A 22,549-nucleotide genomic window follows, 5' to 3' on the forward strand; every position below is an offset into this window, starting at 1 on the left:
TTCAGATTACTAGCCCACTTTCCTAACCGCTCAGCCACCTGACCGTCAGGTGGCTGAGCGCTGTATTTACAGCGAGTCGCTTTTACCTTTTTCTGTTTTTTTCTTTTTCTCCCTCCCCCAGCGCTGTGTTTAAAACCTTAGCAGGCTCTATTAATAGTGTGGCCGCCTGATCTCCAGTTAAGGAGAGGAGCGCATACGCACCATGCCATCTTCTGGCTGTCAGGCTGCAGCAGACACAGAAAAACAGGCTGTGAAGAAGAGGAGGAGGAGAGGCAGAAGGCAAAGAACGTACGAGTATAACCTACAGCACCGACCGGCTTGACGGTCCTAGTTTTTTGTTCCCAAAAAAAACTAAACAAAACAACAACCACGGAGCTAAAGCTAGAACTCGTTTATTTGGCGCCGAGACGGAAGCGGAAGGCGGAACACGTATCCCACACGCGGCGCCGCGTCGGGTACTGTCTGTGCCCGACGTGTGATATCACACCAGAGCCTGCGGGCGTGTCCCGGAGAGGAGGCGCTCTGTGAACGGAAGCCCTTTTTTGAAGAGGGGCCGTTTGCGTGCCGCACCGGGGGCCGCACCAGGCCCTTGCCCATGCCCATCGTGTCGCAGCTTCAGCAGAGGCCGGTCTCTGCCATCCTCTTCAACCCCTCCACCCCCACAGGACCTGCCAGCTTTTTGTCTCTGGCCGGCCCTTACTGAAGTCAAGCCGAAGACCACCTTCGGTCCCACCTTTGACCTCTGAGAGCCACCGCTCGCCCCCCCCCGCCCAACCCCCACCCAACCCCCACCCCTACCCCACCAACTCCCTCCCCGGTCTCCTCTCAGCCCCGAGGTTCCCCTCTCCTCCCGCCGGCTCACAGCGGCTGTCGCTTGACCTTATTCCAGTTCCAGCAAGTGACTCAGGGGTCATCTTAACCCCGGCTAGAACACACGCGAATGCGAGGGGAGGAATATGTGTCGTATTTTTAGGCCACTGAGTCAGACGGAGCGTGCGCGAGAGAGCGAGAGAGGGAAACGCAATCTCTCTCTGTGCCTTCGTACTCGATTTATTGTCTTAACGGGGTGCATGAAGAATAATGACCTAATGTGGTGTATTTGCAACAGGAGAAAGGCAGTTTTCACCGCTGGTTGGTGTGTTGCCATTAGATGAGATACGAGAACCACCCCCCACCCATCATTCCATGCACACAGGCCTCTCTCCTAGCCTGGAGAACTCCTCATCTAGAAGACCAGGCATTGCCTGCTGTATGCCCTCTGAGGATTGAAAAAAATATCTTATTCTTTACATTTAGGGAGCTCGAAGCGATTCTACTAATTCCTTTTGAAACAAGGAAGAGGGTGGAATAATAAGCCAGAGAACTGACGATTATTTCCGCCTTCAAATGCCGGCCTCAATGTCCTCAGAGAAGAAGTACAGTTAGTCATAGTTCGTTCCACTTCCGGCTCATTAGTCGAGCACCTCAGAGAGCTCCCCAGCAATAACAAATCTTTGTATCGGCTGTGGAACACACAGGTACGCAGGCTACTTGTGCTTGTTTTTCGACATGACACAAAAAAGGCCCCTTATAGCAGTGCCCTCCACCCTTTTTTTTTTTTTTCATCCCCAAAACGTGGAAGTTGATCAGGAAGAATGCCAACCATCCTCTGATGGTGGAAGGAGTCTCTCTGGAACTTTAGAGCCTCCTCCAAAGGCCTCAACACCACCAGGAGGTGGAAGAAAAGGGTGGAGGCATAGAGGAGGGGGCCACATCAAAGGAAGACCCTCCAAGTCCGTGGCGGCAGCTCTCAGCTGTAGCTGGCGGAGTGACCGAGTTTGTCTAGTCCCTTAACATCTTCCAATTGTATTGTCTAAGTGGGGAAGGCCTTTGATTTAAACCCCAGACCTCACATCGCTTCATATGGGGACGTTCCTCCCAAGTCATATCATGAAGTAAACTGTACAGAACTTGAGCCCTGAATTCCCACACCCTTCCCTGTAACAGCTGGGGCAGATGTCCTGAATAGATACACTCGACACAGCTCTGATAGTGATAATTGCGTGACACCTTATCACTTACTGGCCAGAAATAAGTCGCTATTACGAAAGTGCATCAACAGTGGCAAATATAGCCTGCATGACGCTCTCGCAGAGCTCTGCGAGGAAAGATGTTTCGTTTTTTTAAAGAACCTGGTTTTGACACTCCGTAGCGTTTTTTGTTCCATTATCTGTCTTTGCTCTGCCATTTTCCAAGGCAATGTTTATGTCGTCAGCTCTTTGATTGAGCAGGATTTCGAAAAGATTATATTCCACGCAAACTAGGAAGGAATTATCTGTACTAAAGCAGCTGATGCCCTGAGCTATACTGGAGATCTGGGGGTGAGATGAGATTGGAGAGGGATGCCAGGATTAGACACAGAGAGGCGTAGACCTGACAGCTCATCACAGATTAACAGCCATATGATCCCAAAGAAACAGACGCCATCCCTCAATCCAGAAATGTTTGTACCCCGGTCTGGAGTCAGGGACACAAAATCGAGGGAAAGGGTGGAAGTGATATCCATAGTTCAGGACTCATTCTGACCTTCAGAAAACACAAACCCAGGGAAGAGTTACACAATTACAAAGATGCCAAAAAAACGTGGCAGCCATTTTAGGTTTCAGGACTAGTGGTCGTGGTTCCTGTTTGCGTGCTACTTATATGTCAAACAAGCCCATTTAAGACAGGAAGTTTGGCTATCGACAAGGATAGAGTGATGTAACCGGGAGAAATCGGGCACGGAGGAGAGGGAAACATTTTGGTCGGCGGCAACCAGACACAGGAAGTGTCTCACCACCCCAAGACAGCGCGGCCATAACGAATGACCGCGACCGCCAACACCATGTGACGCATTCATCACCTCGCCCACCTTCCTCCCCGCCTTCCTCCCCCCCGCTTTCCTCCCCCCTGCCGGCGCCTCCCCCTGAGCCCCGCCTCTCCTCCACCGTGTCCTGGAGTACGAGGGAGCGTTTAGTAAATCAGGACAACTCCCCCTGGGCCTTAACGCAAATAAGGGCACCTCTCTCTCCTCCCCCCTCCCCCCCCCCCCCCCCCCCCCCCCCCCCCACACACACACACACACAAGCCCACAACAGCACCCACGGTGCCCCTTTTTCAGGCTCTACTCTATGGGCTCTGGGTTCTCCAGGACCCAGCCTGCTGAGATAAGGGTCCGGGGGCTCAGTAACTCCTGAAGTGGATCGCACCATCCTCCTCTTCACAGGCGGAGGTGATTTCCACCTGATGGGTGATGGATCAGTTTGACTTTGGGCGCCGTGCTGCAGTGATCTAAAAGCAGATGTCCCCGTTTGGCCATAAAGGATGACCATGTAAGGGCTTTACATCTATATCAGGTGTCTTTAATCTAGGCTATAAAGAAAGGCCTTTTTTTTTTTTTTTTTTTTTTGCAATTTCAGCCCTTCGTACGGGTTGTTTGACATTATTACCAGGCTGCTGAGTAGTGAACTCTATGTTGTTGCATGTGTGCGGGGTGAAGGGTTCCTCCAGCACCGTCACCCAACCCACCTCCAGAGAAGAAGAGAGCCACTTCAGATGTGTGTCACAGGCCACAAGCAGATAGACAGCTCCAAACTTGGAGTGTCACTCTCTCACGCACGCACGCACGCACACACACACACACACACAGCAACCCAAGCCATAACAAAGGACTGATCTGATTGATAACACAGCCCTGGCTTTAACGGCAGTTGCGAGTTTGTGGCACGGCTCCAGTAATAAACCATGTGAAGGTTGGAAAGACTGGGCCCCCCCCAAGTTCCCCTTCCTCGGGTTAGTTCATAGGACGGGCCTATCACTTTGGGCCAGGGGGGGAGCTAGTACAGCCTTGTAATTCACCCAGGCAGGAATGACATTTCTCAGTTTTGTGGTCCCAGAGGGAGAGAGGAAGAATGCCAGTAGTAATGCTGTATTACACTATCATTTGCTGCCTCTGCACTTTTTAATCTCAGCCAGGGCTGTGCGAATGTTCCCAGCATGCTGTTGCCACGGCGCAAACGACATGCGCCGCTGACCTATAAAAAGTCACCAAGCCGCCTCGCCGATACTGGAGGCCACATTAACATACATCTTCCTTCAGCGACATCAATCTTTTGTTGTTGTTGTTGTTGTTGTTGTTGTTGTTGTTGTGGCATGGTTAGAGAGCGAGAGAGACCCGATGAAAAGGGTTCTGTCAGAGATCTACTTTAGGTACAACCCCGGCTGATCAATTTTTCAAAGGGTCTTTGAAGTCCCCCTTGTTGAATGCCGAGAGGCCCCCACTTCCTTTTATGGACGAGCCTCTTCCTCATGTAAGGGTGCAACTAGGAGACTCAATCATGCATGGAAAAGCACCGCACTGTGGGACGACCACCTGGAAGGAACATGCAAGTTTGACGAGGGGGGGGGTGGTGGGAATGTGTGTGTGTGTGTCCCCGACCGGAGCTTTGACGAAAGTCTTCTGTCGTGGACTTCTTTGAAACGCCACGTTTTCCCGCGCGCTGTACGCACGAGCGTGGAGCATTTTCGCTAAGCGTGCTTTCGCGGAAAGAAATAAGGGGAAAAAAAGTCGACAAAAGGGCACATTTTTGCATTTCACTGCAGAGAATAGCAAGGACGAGATACGTTAACCCAATCAGGACCTCATGTCGTCTTAGGAGGCAAAATTGGAGAAATACACAAACTGGTTTCCATAACAAAGTATAATCAGGCTAACATTGTGATCTTTTCAGTCCTTTTTTCCTTTATTTCTATAATTGACCTCTTTCTGGTGACGTGGGATTCGCTGGCTGAGTGAGTCCATTGTTTGCGGCTGTGAGAGAGAAAAGCCGTGACGAGCACTTCCTCGCCTACACACAGGCAGGATGGAAAGAAAGAAAGAAAGAAAAAAAAGAGAGGCTTAAAAAAATAAAAATACAAAATAAACTGAAAGGAGAGACAATACACAAGGCAATAGGAAATCTGATAAAAAGCAGATGGTTTTCTCCGGTCGCCTCGCTTTCGCTCTCCAGACGAACGGAGGGAGAGAAAGTGAACGTAGGTGCTGTAAACATGCCTCGTGTGTCGGGCAAACAGCAAGTGGCCTGGACGAACGTGGTTTGAACTGTGCTCGCCAAACTGATCCCTGATTCTCATTTCACGACGCCCCATCGCGTTGTTGACTAAGAACGGGTCGAGACCAAGTTCATAAGACGAGATACAACTTGTAAATGAGCATTTAGAGTTAAGTCATCCACCATTTTATTAATTTTTTTATTCAAGTAAATCCCTTTACATAATCACCCTGAGCCAATCAGAGGTCAGGAGACTGGAAAGCGCTCGTTCAGCTGTATTCGTATGACAGAGCCGTTAAGAGGAGTTAAGAGGCAGGCCTGGGCTGGGTAGTGTTAATCAGCGGCTTCGGCGTGGGCACGGGGGCATGCCTCTTCTCTTAACTACACCACTGGGGTTCTCTTCATCTGCAGTCATTGTTTCTCCCTCTTACCGTCACCCCCCCCCCCCCCCCAATCTATGCAGATCATCAAATCCCAGCAAAGCGTGACTCGTCCGACTTGGGATGGCTTTTCAATTCGGTCGTGCAAGACGTGTCTCCTCACCTCGCCTCAGTCCTGGGAGTGAGGAGGGGGGGGGGGGGGGGGGGGGGGGGGGAGAGAGAGGCGGTGTGGAGGCTGAGGGGGGGGGTGGAGGGGGGTTACACCAGACACCCTGATGAAGCCGTCTTTGAAAAAGTGTCCCCACCCCACCCCTCCCGCCAGACAGCCTAATTGACTAATCCCATTGGTGGAAGAATAGGATGTGATCCTGTTACTCCCTGACCGAGACAGCCAGCCAGCCAGGCAGATAGAGAGAGGCCTGCTTGATTTGTACTCCAGCAGATCCCCATCTGGGAGGCTGGAGGTGGTGCCAAATGAGTTTGGGCTGCTGTTCTGCAAACTGACAATCTAAAATCCCCAATCACCACCTTCCCTCTCAATGTTTAATCAGGATGACCTCTTTAGCGGTAGCATGAATAAAAGATTAGAGAGGAGCCCCGATAATAATAAAGGAGGAGGCTGGGTATTCTGCATTTGTTTGAGACTTCTCCAGAGCAGCGCTTTCTAGGTTGGGAAATCAATTTTTTATTTGTTTCAAATACAATAACTCAAACTGCTATTCTGCAAACTTCTGAGTTTTCAAGAGTCAATGATGCTCCAGTTAATGTACACACTCGGAAAAAAACGGTTTACTTGACAGTGAAAGATAGCGGTTGAAAACGGTTCGGATGAAGCTTAAATCAAGCTATTCCCTGGAACCGAACACAGTCTAACCACTTTACCCTGAAAGACTGAAGGGAAAGACTGAAGGACTTCCTTGTACTGCACTGAGAAGTACATGTTATGGCCGTCTGCCGGCTTTGACCCGGGGGTCTCCTCCTAATGACATATCCTTATTCCAGTCTCAGCTTTCTCCCTCTCCCTCCCCCTCCCCCCCCATCCTCCCCCCCCCCTCCCTCAGAGCAGATAGATGGAGGTGAAGTGGGCTAAAGGAGCAGCATGTTGCTACGGGACACCAGCCTGTGAGTCTCTTACCTCTCCCATGGGTGAGACCAGCTCCTGAACTGCAGCTTGGTCTTGTGGAGTGATACCAGGGATCTTACCGTTGCGCCCCTACATCTCCATGCAACCGTGCGTTAGCATGGAAAAAAGATGGAAATACATAGTGTCGTTGTTGTCATTATTATTCCGAAGAAGCATTACTGCTTGGACCCGGGTACTTCCAAGCAGGAGCACCATCCTTTCCTCGCCCTTTAGCCGACTCTGAATTCATAAACATCGGAACCGCGGCGTCCATGCTAATGGTGACCGTGCAAATTCCCCGTGACGCATCGCTTTTCGAACGGCGCTTTCTCTCGCAGGCGGGAAAGGTTCACGCCGCTCAGGCCCTTCTCTTGGAAGCGCCGCGGCGGGGACGTGTCGACCGCCGTTGTCATGGTTACTGTCAACATAATCCGTCGGAGAGGGGCTGAGTAGTCGGGGCTTGAGCGAGGGACTCAGTGTTTGATGATAAAGTGTCTCTTTTGGCCGCTGCTGACTGCGCACAGCGGTGGCGTCGGCCGGCTAAGCTGCTGACCGCAGCCCCCCCGCCGCACGGCCAGCGGGCTGGCGGCGAACCGGGGGTTATCACCACAGAGATGAGCTGGAAAACCTTATCAAGGAAAAGTCAATGCCATTCCCGATGCTTTGCCCTTTACAAGAAGAAAAAAAAAAAGGAGCTGATCGTAATCTCCACTAAAAGTGGCTTCTGTTGGCCTTTTAAATAGTAACCTTCTGGAAGGTTGTATAGGGTGCCTTCTAGCGCCTCTGTATTTCTTTATTAGTTGTTGTTTTTTTATGGAGTTGTTTTTGTTCCTGTCACATTGGTGAAAAAGTTCAGACTGAAGTGTTTCTGTGCAAGAAAAGGGCTCTTTCCTTAGCTGCCTCAAGATCAACTGACCTCTGATGAGAAGCGCTTATGGAAGCCAGAGTTGGAATAGTACAGCGTCACAATTTGCTATGCATGAACTACCCTCGCATACATGAATTGCTCGTGTCTTCAGGAATTATCTATGACAACAACCCTCCCCCAAAAAAAAGCCTGTTCACCCAGCATGCTCCACTTCAGGGTAAATGGATGGGGGGGGGGGGCAACCATCGAGAACGGGAGCAAAAGAAGAGGGAGACTGAGCTGGAAATGTGAATGGGGTTGAACTGGTCGGTTCACACACACACACACACACACACAGGTGGCTGGACTGCGATAGAACACTTTGCTATGATACAGGGTTTGTGAGAAAAGAAAATGACTTGAGGAAGTTCATTAAGCGAGAGGCTTTTGAATGAGGGAATCTGAGCCGACGGGGCCCACACAGAAGACTGTCACAGGGACCATTGTCCCCCACACTTCTAATTACATTTGGATGTAGCAGGCTGGCCCCCATTCAGACTTGACACTGTAAATGCACTGCCCTCTGTGAATGGCTGGCACATACACACATTGACACACACACACGCGCACACATGCACTCTGTCACCTCCCACCTCCTCTGTCTCTCACACACACACACACACCCGGAGGCCAGGTTTTGCATTCCTCCCTGTGTTGCATGCTCTGCTTGGAGACAGTTGATCAATGAGAGGCTGGTGTTGGAATCTCAGCTCACAAAGCCTATACCTGTGGATTCCAGTAAGGCCATATTTGGGAAGCCGGGTGCACTTTGCGCCTGCATGAATATCAATATGCCATGTCCATGATATTAAGACCCGTTGCCATAGGTTACAGTCAGTTCCACCGATGAGATCTGAATGAACTTTGTAAATATCAAATTTGCCAATATAATTGATCACCACTCTATTCCATCCCCGCGAGCAGCGCGGGGATGGAATTTCACTGCTTGAGAAAAGAAATGTTGACCCCACTAAATGACAGTGAAAAACATTGATTTCTGTGAAACCATGATAGTTAATCTCAACTGTGCTGTAGAACAGTGTGAAATTGAGTCATTAAGCCAGCTAATGCTAAAAGCGTGTGCCAAATAGTGTAGAAAGATATTCTTGTTTTAAATACAAACTCAAATGAAACCCACAGTGTCAACGTTATGTTGCCATAAATAAACAAATGTGCCTCCAAAATGCGAAGTCATAAGATAGTACTAACACAAACAATTTGGAAATTACCATGGCAATTTTCAAAGGCTTTCCAACGAGAAAATCTAAAGCGCTACACCCCCTTGAGTATTGCTCTCTCTCTCTCTCTCTCTCTCTCTCTCTCTCTCTCTCTCTGAAGGGACCACAACACAATATGTCTGTGTTGAAGGATATTCGTACCTTTGCTTTTACCTTGACGAGTCACAAAAGACAGAAGGAAATGTTTCCTGAGCTTATGCTTATCACGACAGGTCCAGAAAGGCAAGAAGGTCTCTTTTTTGCCAACGTGTCCTGTCTTCCATTGCTTTTAGGCACAGGGCTTTTTTTCTCCTTGTTCGTTGTTATCGTAATCAGAGGCACTTTTCAAAGAAACCAAAAAGAGCGTACAACCTCGGACGCCGAATAAACAACTGCTCTTGCTATTTATAAAAGGACTTTCTAGTTTTGGAACAGACACTTTGGTTGGTGGCGTTTGAGTCCAGAGATATGTTGATAAGTTGACATACTCTACCGTTTAGCTTCTTTTGGTCATATTTCATTCTTGCTGTATTGTCAGGGAATATATTTGGATTGGACGCACGTTTTAGTCCGAGCACATGGTTTTCTACATCTCGCCATACCTTTCCAGGGCCTGAGGGGCAGGTGTCTATGATCCCAGTCTCCATCTTTCCAGCACGTCAACAGCTAGCTGGCTAGAGAGAGGGAGCCATTTTACTTCTGAGCACGGGAACAAACCGCCAATTACCCAGTCCAAGCTAACGCCCCCCCCCACACCCCTCCTCCCCACCCCAGTTCTTTTCCACCCTGTTCCACTGGCCGACGCCTTTTAATAATCCGGTTTACCACTTTCAGAACACAACCGAAGAACGACAATAGTCATTTTGCCGGCTCATTCTGGCGTCATTGGGGCCCGGCAATGAAAGTAAAGTGAAACAGAACACCGTTCCAGGTTCTAAGTTTCATAGAGGACGTCTCCATTTTCGGTTTGGGGAAAACTATTGCGGGAGGACAGAGGGACGTAAGAGAGAGGGAGAAGAGAGACAAAAGAGGAGAGAAACACAGAGAGAGAGAGAGAGGGAGAGGGGGGGGATTGAGAGAGAGAGAGAGAGAGAGAGAGAGAGAGAGAGAGAGAGAGAGAGAGAGAGAGAGAGAGAGAGAGAGAGAGAGAGAGAGAGAGAGAGAGACAGAGAGACAGAGAGACAGAGAGACAGAGAGACAGAGAGACAGAGAGACAGAGAGACAGAGAGACAGAGACAGAGAGAGAGGAGGGGTGGCCAGGCAGTCAGCATGGGTTAATTCATTGTGGCCTTCCTGCTCCTATCCGTCTGCCAGCAAAGCCACCTCAGCACTTCTCCACGACTCCCTGGGAATGAATGCTCGTCGGATAATGAGGCGTCGCCACACGCCTCTCCCTAACTGAGAGATGGGGCCGGCCTGTCGTCATTATCACAGGGGCGCTATGTTTAGGCCCCGCGGGCAGGTGCGCCGCAACCTGTTTACCTCGCTCTCTCGTCACGATCCATCTCAAAAAGGGAGGTCTTTATCCTGCGCACACGCTTGCTCCTCATCTTACCCCAAAACGATTCTCTCCTCCTTCCCGGCACGTCTTTAGCCTTTAATTGGCATCGGGAATGACCTTTAACTTGCTGCTCGAGTGGTCCAAAAAATGTCTTTTTTTGCGCCAACACTAATGACTGTACACCTCCAAACGGCCCCAATTTGAAGAGATGGAAGCGCTGGAGGTAAAAAGGCCCGGGGAGGCAGGAGAGAGATGTTAGCAGACTGGTAGACAGTAAGGGAGACAGACACACAGACAGCTCCCCCCCCCCCCTTCTCCTTCTCCCCCCTCCCCACCCGGCCGCTCGGCATTGTGGGAGCCGGGAAGTGGTGCTCTCCCAGAGGAAGAGTCATAGCAGAGTTTTTTGGGAGATGGTGTTCTTAATTAACATGGGTGTGGGTGGAGGGGGAATTTATGCAGGCCTTCCACTGGTGATTAAAAGGAATCTGCAAACAAAAGGGAAGGTGGGGGGGGGGGGGATTTGCCGTTGCCTGAAGTGCAGAGGGACAAAAGCAGGGAGATTTATAGTCCTGGGAGATTTAGCATGGGATCTGCCACTACTCTCTAGTGATGTGTGGGTGCCCTCTACTTGCCCCCTGCTTTCCTCAACACCTTCCAATAAACATGCATGATTCACACACACACACACACACACACTGTCCTTCTCCACTCTCTACCTCATTTATATGCCTGTAACTGCCAGGCCTGTAGGCTCATGGTAGGCCCAGGGAGCAGAGCTCTGCCCAGGCCAGGATGCCCTACTGGTTCCAAGGCCAAGCTTCCAACTACACATCCAGGCTGTGTCCTTGAGTAGGCCCAGAGGCTGGTAACTTAGGATACATTATTATCCACTCTCTACCCCCCATGACTTTGAATGCCCACTGGGGAGAATGTTGTAATATTATAATTAGGCTGTGCTGGAGACCTTGATTTGCAGCGTACTTCATCATTTGAAACGAGTTAGACTAAATAATGCTAAAGACTGTATGTGAATTTTAAAAAGGTAAAAATGTTCGGAAAACTTTCAACAGGGAGCCGCGCAGCCCCAAGTACCTCCTCTGTGAAACCCCACCTAGGTCCGTCAGATCCCGGCACCCCCCTCCAAACCTTCCCCATGCTTAATCACCCTTGCCTACGTCTCATTACAGTAGCCTGTAATGAGACGTCCTGGGATTAGCCCGAGTTTGGTGTCGGAGTGTGAGGGGGGGGGGGGGGGGGGGGGGTAGTTCCCAGCTCGCCAGCCTTGGGCAGGCACTCTCCACGACCTCCTACTTGAGAGGGGGGGGGGAGGCTGGGCAGGGGGGCTTAGCCGCCAAACCTAGGGGAGCCACTGAACGACCTCCCATCACCCCTTTCTCTTTTCAGAACGGCCCCCTGGCCAATTGGAGCGCCGCTCCCCAAACTCTCTGGCTCCTGCGCAGCGAGGAAGGGTCTGGGCAGAGGGAGTGGAGGGAGCTGCATCACTGCACCCCGCTGGGGACAAAGAGCAGCTCTTCCAGCCCTTCTCAAATGTCCAATTACCGAGCCCGTGTTCGACGGCAAACAGTTTTAGGACAAAAACCAGGCAACAGCTGACCCCCATGTAAGTAATATGTACAGGAAATAGGGGAAGAGCAGGAAGTGCATGTAATGAGATCTTCGCACGGCTTTCTTTTGCGATTTGGCTCATTTGCAAAGCATGAAACTAACTATTTCGGACTATTTCTAAATGTTAAGTAGCGCTGAGGAAAGTGGCCAAGGTGGACTATCTGTTGCCTGGAGACAGGCCAGAAGCGGCGTCATTACAAACGCACGCAACGTATTAATGATTGGAGCCTTTTTCATTAGACATCCCATATTGACAGTTCACCTCCATGTCTGTGACCTCCACCCTAGCCCCTCCTACCGCCCTGCCCTATATGAGAAAGAGGGTGTGACCAGAGCAGTGTGGAGTCAGCCCCTTGACAGGTTAACCCCTGACCTCTGGCCCTCTGCCCTGCTACTCACAGTCCCAGCTCACACCAGCAGCAGCAGGGGGACTCCTCCCCAAGCCCCACAGGACCCCGGAACATATTACCCAGCATACTGGCACCAGGCCTTTCCTGTCCCCCCATCCACAGATCTGGGACCTGCCTGCCAAAACTTCTAACGTGGGGCTCCACTGAACAGTCCTAATACCAGTTCAGTTGTTTGTTAGTTTTGTTATGTTGTGTTTTTGTTTGTGTTTTTTTTTGGGGTGGGTGGGGGGTGGGAGGGGGAGTCTTTTTGCTGTTTTTGAAAAGGGTGGCGTAGAAGTCTGTTGTCGTAGGCTGAACACGGTTGTTGTGGAGCTGAAAGCGATATTGTTATGTAACAACCACAACATCCTTATATTTGAGGCACAGTAAGACTGCAATGTCTTCCATTACATAAATGGAGTGTCAAGGGGTCATCTTAGAGACAGCATGCCTGTATCTATGTTGGACATTACTAAAAGCAGTAGTAATATCCTTTAGGCGGGACTAAGACCAAGTCCTGAGGATCTAGCAAAGCATAAACATGCTGTTGCTTACTATGACACAGCCAATTAAAACCATTTAAAATGTTTGGTCACAGGGCATTGTGGGTACACTCTGACCTAGTTTGACCCCTCTGGTGGTTTGGGGGGGGGGGGGGGTCGGATGCAGACAAAGTCCCGCCTGCTACCCAACTCTACATCCAGCTCCTCCAATCACGGCTCCTCTCACAAGGGCTGCCACAGGTGAATTCGGCCAATCAGGCGTCCGCTTCTCCCCAGGCCGAGCCTGCCTGTGTAAACAGATCTGGGCAAATTGCTCCTGACAGGATGCTGAATTGCTGTGGAGCAAAGCGACACCACTCTACAGCCGGCCAGCTTTAACATACTCTCACAGCACTTTCTCACTAGCCTTTGAACATTCCGCCCCGTGAATCCACTGCATACATCTCTCTTTTCTTTGATTATCCTGGGTTCTTGCATCTTAAAACGCCCTCTACCCTAACCTATTCAACATCCATTTTCTCACCTCTCCCTGCCTATTTCACTCTCTTTCTTTTCCTTCATTTCTCTCCCACTGGCCCCTCTTGGCTTCCTCTTTGCTTTCAGTAGTTGAATTCAGTCAGATCCCCTCACTCATTCTCCACAACCCCCTGACACAACAAGATCCCACTGTATAAACAAGAGCATTAGGACCAACCAACATAATTATACCTCTGCTCTGACGCGAGTTAGCAGTGTTGATTTAGCCCCCTATTCCCATCCTGCGTACTGTCCCAACACTCTCCCCAGCCCTCCTTCTGCTCCCGTTGGTAGATAGATAAGCTAGGCCAACTACTCCGAACAGGAACGTTTGTAAAGAGGCAAGACACAAATAAAAAAGATAACAAGTGCACCTAATCCCCGAGCAGACAGCCTTGGATACTGAGGAAAAGGACTTAATGAGGAAGACATTTGCACATTTCGAAGGAACACAAGTTCCTCTGGTTACAAAGGCCTCCAGCCAAAAGACACAAATTGGCCTTATTAGGTATCCATTGGAGTCACGATTAGGGCTTTAGCATTGCTGTTGACATGCACACCAGCTACATCCCTATCTTTACAAGGGGGAAATAAATGTATTTTTCATCTGTGTGGATTCACAATCCACATGAAGATGGAACGCGACAGTAAAAACACACACAGTAGTAGAACCTCACGACCTGACTGGCAAGTGAGATCCCATGATGCAACAGGGCGCAAGTTAACCGTGCCATGAAAAAGAACCCATGGATCTATTGTTAAAAGTTTCCGTGACTTGGGTCTTTGGTGACTGCGTGGCATCGGGCCCATGTTTGTGCTACAGCAGAAGCACACATTTGAGGATGGGAGCTAGCCTTGAAGGTAACACAAGGTCAAACTGACAAAGATCATTCAGGCATGCGTCAGTGCTGTTTCGTAATGAGGTTTTGTAGTCGCTGGTATTTCTAATCCTTCCAGTCCTGCTGCTTCCTTTAAATTCATATTTACAATGTCGACCACACAATGAGGACATAACAGACTTCAACCATAAGCTTCTCTCAGCATTTGTGCAAATTCAAAACTACCTGAAATGATGCCATATGATATACTTTGTTTACAATAAGAATACAAAGAGAGTACACTATTTTCCATAATTCTACCAATGATGAGGTAATCACTTCCAATAAATAAAAACACCTTGGGTAAAAGTATCCCTCTAAATGGACATTTGTAGAGAAAATACTAATTTTTAAAAGACAGATTTCTAGCTCAGGCATTGGAATAACTTACTGTTTATATGCTTTAATGGTATATTCAAAACAAACGAGAAAGTTAGATATAACAGGTTATTGTTAGTGTCAGACATACTTTGTTTGTAAAACACAATTGGTCCCGTTTAGGCTGTGACACAACTTATGTAAACATAAGACTGTGCATTACTTAGCGACGTAAACGTGGAAGAACGTATTAGCAAAAAGGAACTTGCTGGGAGTAGCCCGGCCGTTTATAGACGAGCAGAGGAAACTAGAGGTCATATTTGCTCATAAAAGCAACAGAATCGGCTCAATCCAGTGATTAAACCCTGTGCAGTGCTGACTCGGGCTTTCTCTCTTTTCCCATCTCCCCTCCCCCTCCTCCAAAAACAGCATCAAAGCTATCAAAATGGTAATGTTAGGCATGAATGGGGCCCATCCCCCTCCGCGAAACTCTGCAGACTTTTTCTCCATGTTAGGAAGAAACCAACACCCCTTCTCTCACAAAATGGAAGCTTCCACTACCAAACTGAAGCGCTTTACAAAAACACTACAACAAATACAATAACATGTTAACCTTCCCGAACACCAAAGTAACTGATTGAGACGTAAACACCGAGTCGAAATTAGGTTCTCTCCTAATTACAGGCTTATTTCAAAGCAATCTGGAAAAATCAAGGCCCGCTTCAAGTGCTGAAAACTGCATTCCATAAGGAACGGGATCGATTAAACTTAAGCGAATAGAAGAGAACATAGCGGCCAAGAAAAAAACTACAATCGATTGACTTGACCAACATAATCTAGATGATGATTTTATTTGACTAGTTTGCATGCCTTGGTAGATTCGATAACTTCACAAAATCACCGAGGCACCGTAGTGAAACAGCCTTGTGACTTTAAGCGTTCTATGGCATCTGTTCGTGGTGCTGAAAGGATAGCTCCGTTCTGGGCGTCGGAGCTGTTCTAGAGCTAAGTAATGTCAGCAGCACTTCAAAATACAAACTACACCCATATGCTATTAAGTTTAATCACTTATTGTAAGTCTAAAGTTAATCTTAGACACCATTCGATACAAGATAGTAAAAAAGTGAGAGTGTAAGCGTGGTCGAATCAAAATGCAACCTTATCGTCATGTGACCAAGGAGAAATAATATCTCAAGACAAGCTTTAAAGTAACAAATAAGTCAATGGAGTACAGAAAATAAACTTTACATCCGGTGCTATGTACAATAATAAGAATTCGATGGTAAAACTTGATGCATGATGTCTACAAAAGTAAGCTACCGGATACTTCAGCATCTCCTTTATTAGGCTACTCTCCAGAAACATGTCGACCTACTCAAAATGGACGCTAAATTTTTCAACATTTCATGTTACACAACTTAGTGTATCGGGACAAAACCTATGTAAAGGACACCTGCCACACAAGACAACCCACAAAATGAATCTCAATATTCCACTTTTTAGCGATTTGTCAAACACATTGTTTTCAACATAGCCTGAGGATCTATTACAATACAACGCTACGCCGTCACATCAAAAATAATAATTCATAGTAAAGCAAAATATGCATTTCATCTTACTTGTTTTTCGCTTAGTGCTGTTATTCTTGTTTGCCTTTCGTGTAGTTGTTTCTTAAGCTCTCCATCCTACAATTGAACAAAAGATTATCAGTGTAATTGTAGATTAAAAGGGATCAAAACACCAAGTGAAACAATGTCGACACAAATAAAACTTAGGGTCATCTGCTGCCTATTTCAGCAAAGTCATGTTGAGGACAAAGCGGAGCAAACGCTGCTAAGTAAATGGGGTTAACGAAAGAGGAGATTTATGCTGATAAAGTTTTTCGTACACTCCCAATTCAACTGCCTGATCTTTAGGACGACTATAATGTTCCAGAAATAGACAATTACCTGTGGGTCTTGCTTCATCTGTGCAACTACTTTCTAATCGAAGATAAGAACGAAAAGGGAATAACAAAAGTGTTTCAAGTTAGTATGTAAGGGAGGAACAAAGCGGTGAGCATACAGCGAGTCAGTTTCTTGCACCTCATAAATATTCAGGTCGCGTCCTGCTCGCCACACAGCACAACCGCATTATTACTCCAAATTCTTGTTGCTCGAAAAGACCTACGACAATATCAAAGTACTCTAAAAAGTACACTAATCTCGTTTGAAAGTGAACGTTATGGCGTCACTCGACATGAGAGAAACATTGTATCGCATACTTATTTAGTCGGAATGTAAACCTCTACGTTTCAGCCCCTCTGATTTTTTTCCTACCGCTCTCACTTGCTTATAAGACCAATAAGGGTAGAATAACACGATCTTTCATTTACCTGATGACATTGGATTTCTACTTTCAGCGCCTCTTGCAGGCCCTGTAGTTCCATTTTCCGACTTCAAAAGCACTTTTCTCCCACTTTCGATGCAATCAATGTGAAGTTTAAGTGAATTAAAGATTTTTTTAAAAGCGACAATAACAGTCGAAAGAAGAACTACTCAGGCTGCAAAGCAAGTTCTCGCTTCTTTGCTGGGTATAGGACTCATCACTCACTTTACGCCAGTGAGCAAAGTGCTCCAAAGACAGCGGAAAGACTTCGGTACCTGGGCTGCTCCACTTCAAATATAATAGCACATCGACGCATCCGGCCAAAACGATCGGTATCTATTTCTTTGGATAATTTTGAGTGGAATAAGGGGGACTATATTTTGTCCGAGTCCGCGGCTTGATTTCACTTTGCCTGAGGAAAAGTTGCGCTTCGGCTGTCAATGCTAATTCGAAAGTTCCCGGATGGAGCAGTGAAAGAACAGAACTCTCCCCTCGTCTGTCTTTCTCTCCGCCTCTGTCACACAAGCATGCGTTCAGTCATGCGCATTCCCTGAAATGCACTTAGACAACAGCCCACTATGGATAACTATTCTACAAGTTAACATACGACCAATTCATTTACTCACTTTATTTTATGCTGAAATCACTGTCTCATGTCGAACAGTGAGCTGTCCAATTGAGCAATAGGCCTATTCTCGAAATAGAAATATACATTAGCCTATATTCTGTTATTCTATTCAACATGTTAACCTTGTCTAGTTTGAATAGAATTCCATACCGAGTTTATACACTGATGGCATTTTAGTACAGTTAGTTTATTTATGTTTGGCTCTATCAAACAAACAAACAAACAAACAAACGAAATGACATCAAGTTGATATACATTATTTTGATAACTTATAGGCTATTGATAAAAATTAATATAAGCGAACTTGTGAGCAGTCTGCATTTCATCAATAGGACGGTATGTAATGTTGTCCTTGGAAAACAAACCACCCATCTGAATGTAACGTTTTGTTCACCCAAATAACTATTATTTTCTATTTTTTTCCAAACTGACACCCTCGCCCTGTGTTCAAGGTTTAGTCTTACCCCTCCCCCTCCTGCGTCCGCCATCCTTCAAGGCACACAAGTCAAGTTGCAATTGGAGATTTTCTGATGTGTGTTGTGCAGTGGGAGCCAACCAGGAGTTGAGAATGCTGCATATGCTTTCAGACCGACTCGAGCCGCGATGGTGAAGAGCGAATCAGCGCTTCGGAGTGGGTCGGGCAGAGGAAGGATGTGAGTTGAGAGTTGATGTAAGAAAAAGAGATTGCATTGCTGTACATTCCCATCAACTCAGTGAAAAATTCAAGTGTGTGCTTGTCAAGCCTAGTTTATTATGAATGGCCAACGATGAAATTCCTATCCAATCAAAATTAGATTTACAATGTAAGTCATGTAGGCTATAAAAATAAACACAGCAAGAGATCCAAACATAGGCAAGTAAAAACACCGTAGGCGTCCAACTGAAAAAGTAGCACCATGGACAGCGACAGAACTGCAACGCTATTTCCCCACATTAAGTGATTCTGGTGGCTCTCACATAATCATTACTCGATGTTGAAAGGAAGTTATTTATTCATGTTGCACAGCTAACTCGCCTTGAGCCATCCTCCATAGGGCATATTAATGTAACGTGAAAATCCCTCGGGATCGTGCCTTGCCGCTGTTTTAAGGCGTTCAAGAAAGGAGTTAGTTAATCGATTTTTGTGTTGAAAAGAATAGCCTTCTCTACAGCCAAAGTAGCCTGACGCTATAAACTGAAAACCTGCTAGATTCAATAAAAAAACACAAAACGTGTATCATGCAACCACAATGATATCAAAAAAGACATCTTTGATAGTTTTTATGGACTTTAGGCAAGCGGATTTTTCAGTCCCAGCATGGAGAGGTCCCCATCCCCCACCCAATACAGGTCGGAGCCTCTGTTGCTGCCGCGGCGCTACATCAGCTGCTACTTTTCATTTCACGGCTCAGCGGTGAAACTCTTGAACTCCTCTCTGAAAACGACCAGCAGTCGCTTTCGATTGCAAGATGCTTTGGGTACGCTTCGCCACCGTCGCGTCATTTGCTCAGAATAAACAGAGATACAGCAAAATAGTGAAATTGCTGTGCTTGGGGTTTTTTTCCCTCTGTTTAAAGTTACAGCTCTAGACTACCGATGTTCAGTATGTGAAGCACAATTCTCACTAGATTGAGGCTAGCGCCTTCAGAAGTATTTGATTAACATAGGTCAATGACTTATCCAGAATGACACATTAGCCGGTTATTACTCAGCTGGCAAAATGCAATTAGTCTCCGAATTTTAGTAGATTTCTTTTTTTTTTTATTACCATAATTTGTCTTCAGTGTTCAGTCAATTGGTAGTAGCCTGCATAGCATCTTAAACCCACAAGTATTCCTTCTAAAAATCAGCCAGTTTACAAGCTTGTGCTTGTAGCCTTGATTCTTGACTCTCTTGCTTCAGTGGGCTATCCATAAAATACTCATCAACTGCTGTGCTTTGGAGCCTGATGAGCAAGGAGTGGCCGGGGCTGTGCTAGTGTAAGCAGCAGTCACTGTGTCTAATGGCTGATTGAGTGAGTGACACACTTCCCTGGAATAAAGCAGAAATCTGTCGCTAGTGTTCTACTGTTCACTGCTCTACAGTGCACCTCATCCATGAAGAGTGGACTCGAGTGCCCTGGGCAGCGCTTAGCGTACACCATGATCCTCAACACGGCCTGCCAGCCCAAGGCCTAGTCATGAGTAAGCATGTAAAACCGGCTAGGCAGAAGATAGTTGGGGGAGGGGGGTGGGGTGTATGAGGTGAGGCCTTTGGAGAATCACCACCCTTGGCTCCAAGCATTATTGTCCACAACCAAAGGATCCAGGTTCCTCTACTGACGTCACACAACTTTTCTCCAATGCCTGGGTCAGATAGACCTACACTCATCTCTTGAGCAAGGCGAGAACCACGTTCAAATCAAGAGATTACGTTCGTGGTGGGAGATTATGTAAATAGTTTCCACACTTTGCCAAATGACAACATAGGGCTTTGAAGATCCCACTGACCCCCCCACCCCATCCCTCCCTACACACAGACACACACGCATTCCACCTCATTTGAAAGGACTGCAGGAGTAGATTGTCCCAATTGATGATTATAATTTAGACATAAGGATATAAGATGATTTGAAATGCCAGGGGGTCAGAGATTGGGGGAATAGTTTGTTATTTGTCTCAGAGCATTTACTGTTCTGGACTAAAGCTAAACTGGGAGGGTAAAGTGAAGCACAAAGCCCGCAGGAGCTAATAAATCAGAATACAGCCAGGAAGGTAATATTCCAATTGAAGCATTAAAGCATGTTATCATTTCACTAGAGTGCATCATTTCAGTTTCATCTAAACATCAACACAGTTGTTTGTTTGTGAAATTCTTTTCTTGTAAACCTTCTATCCCCGGTAATCTTGCACTGAATGCATGACATACTGTATACACATTTATAAGACCCAGCAATGAGTTGACGGTAAAATGTGTCCTCATATCAAACAAGGCACTTTATCATTGGAGCAGTGCACTGACATTTTTATTCAGTCCAATAAATGGAAACTTGGCATACTGTATTGCACTGCGCACTCAGAACATGAGCCAAAGAACATATCCTTCTCGACTGATGAAAAGATACCCTGACATTTGTCTGGATGAGTATTTGGGCTTACCGGAGGTTGACATAGATGTCAGCTGAGCGCATGCACAAGGTCGGTTTGAAGACGCAGGGCTGTCAAGATACAGCGACACTCGGACCCCGAAACGTCTGTGGTCTGACTAGATGGGTATTCTGCAGCAGTGGGATAAGTAGGCAGTAATGTTAACAACATGTTAATAACATATTTATGAACCGATATTGTATTGGTTTATACCATGCAGCCATGTGCATAAATGTTATGAACACGATGAACCCTTCAGTCTGTTGTGCGTCCCCCGTGTCCTTCCAATGTCTTATTGCTGTGCCGAGATAAACTGTCCGGCTTCTGCCATTTCTGCCCCTGTAAAGCCTTTTGACACAGGAAGACATTTACTAGACAGTAAGCAAGTGACCCACTGCTATTTCATGCAGTCCACTGGTCTCCAGCATCGGAGCAGCTTGCTGTGCACTCTGTGGAGGTTCATTGGTCTCTCTGTACCTGTGGCTGCCCAGTCAGGATATACAGGACTCTGATACACACACACACGCTAGTCCTGTATCCGTTTTCAATCATTTGACCTTGAGCATGCACAATCTCTGCCCTAAGAAATACTGTGTCAATCTACCACTGAGAATCCACACTAGCAGTTTTGTTTGAAGTCAGCGGTTAACTTCGGAATAAAACACAATGAATCACAACGTGTACAGTGACTATTCTTGGCCGCCCTCGAGTACCCTTTAAGCCAGTTAATCAATTTCAATCAAACACTGTTGATTTCATTATGCTACTTTTACACAGTCTTCCATTGTTGTATTTTTAAAGCAGAAATGTACTGTAGGTAAAATGAGTCATGGGGTGTTTCAGTGAACATTGGGATAACAGAAGCCTTTACTGACCCTTTTACTCTCTTTGGGGTTGCTTGGACAAAACACAAATGTTTTTGGTGTCGCACTGAATTAATTGCTGAGGCTGAATTCAATTTAATTCCCTGACTCAAGTATTTGTGTTGGGTTAGCAGTTTGTGTATGAAGTGAACAAACAAACATGGCTGACGTTGTTTTCCTCCCAAAGAAGATTAATGACAAGAAAGAAAAAAAGGATTTCGATTCAGCATTGTCAGGGGTGGATGTTCTCACACATAACTAGTTCGAATCCTTAGTATCACTGCCCATGTCTAGTTATGAGTTACTAGTTATTCCAGTCCAGGTGTTCACAACAAAGATGATTTATTCTGATGGGAATGTTTGATAGAATCCAATGTGATTCATGCAGAATAATGTCAGTGTGTGGGAGGCTAAAGCAAGTGTCATGAAGCCACTGAGACAGAGACTCGATTTTTTTAGCATTGCCCTCTTCGGTGTCTCTGCCTCTCTCAAAAGGTGGTTGCCTCAGAATGATTGCTTCAGGCGGTCTGTTGGAACAGTAGAGGGCGGCAGCAGAATCTGTGTCATAGCACAGCAAAAGAAATGGCAACGATGGAGCCAAAGAAACGTGAGAAGAATAGACAATGTGATTTGAACAGTAAAGTTCATATGAAAAGGTTAGACTTAATATTGAATGACTTGACAGCGCTGAGGGGAATCTGTTTTGATTGGCTCCCCTCTTCCTTTAGACAGTATTTCCAGACCGCACGAAGACATCTCCAGTTTCATCTCCATAGTGATTGTTTATTGACAAACCCAGACAGACTATTTCATGATTTCCCATTGTGATAAAGCAGATCTCTGTGTCCTCACTGGCAGTGACACAGCTCTTTGGCACCCATTACGCTTCTAAGTTTGAGGATTTAATATGAATGAATTATTAATTACCATAATTCAATCATCTCAATCTGATTGTTCTAAACTCCCGTCTGTGTTGCCAAGGCAGTTATTGAACCATCCAGCATGTAATCAACTGGCTTTGAACAGTCTGATGGGCAAATTCATTTATCAGATTTCCCCTAGGTAGAGGATTGGGTTTTGAAGCTGTGAGTGAAGAGTTATTAAGCTCTGATGCTGTGTACTCTAGCACAGAGAGGGGAAATCCCAAACAAGGTCCAACA

At 46.7% G+C, this 22,549-nt stretch overlaps 1 protein-coding gene across 3 annotated transcripts in view; it reads right to left on the minus strand.

The window, feature by feature from the left end:
* phf21b (PHD finger protein 21B) overlaps positions 1–17,286 on the minus strand; it is a 39,616-nt gene extending 22,330 nt beyond the window's left edge. The window contains exons 1-3 of one of the 3 annotated variants that reach the window (XM_062482905.1): positions 16,802–17,286; positions 16,377–16,409; positions 16,047–16,112 (exon numbers count right to left, since the gene is read on the minus strand). The gene's annotated coding sequence lies outside the window, so the exon portion shown is untranslated. The remainder of the gene's footprint in view (positions 1–16,046; positions 16,113–16,376; positions 16,410–16,801) is intronic. The other 2 variants (XM_062482904.1, XM_062482906.1) reach the window with 2 other exon arrangements.
* Positions 17,287–22,549: the final 5,263 nt, after the last annotated feature.

This window comes from Osmerus eperlanus, chromosome 17 (assembly GCF_963692335.1).
Source record: "Osmerus eperlanus chromosome 17, fOsmEpe2.1, whole genome shotgun sequence".
NCBI classification, from domain to species: domain Eukaryota; kingdom Metazoa; phylum Chordata; class Actinopteri; order Osmeriformes; family Osmeridae; genus Osmerus; species Osmerus eperlanus.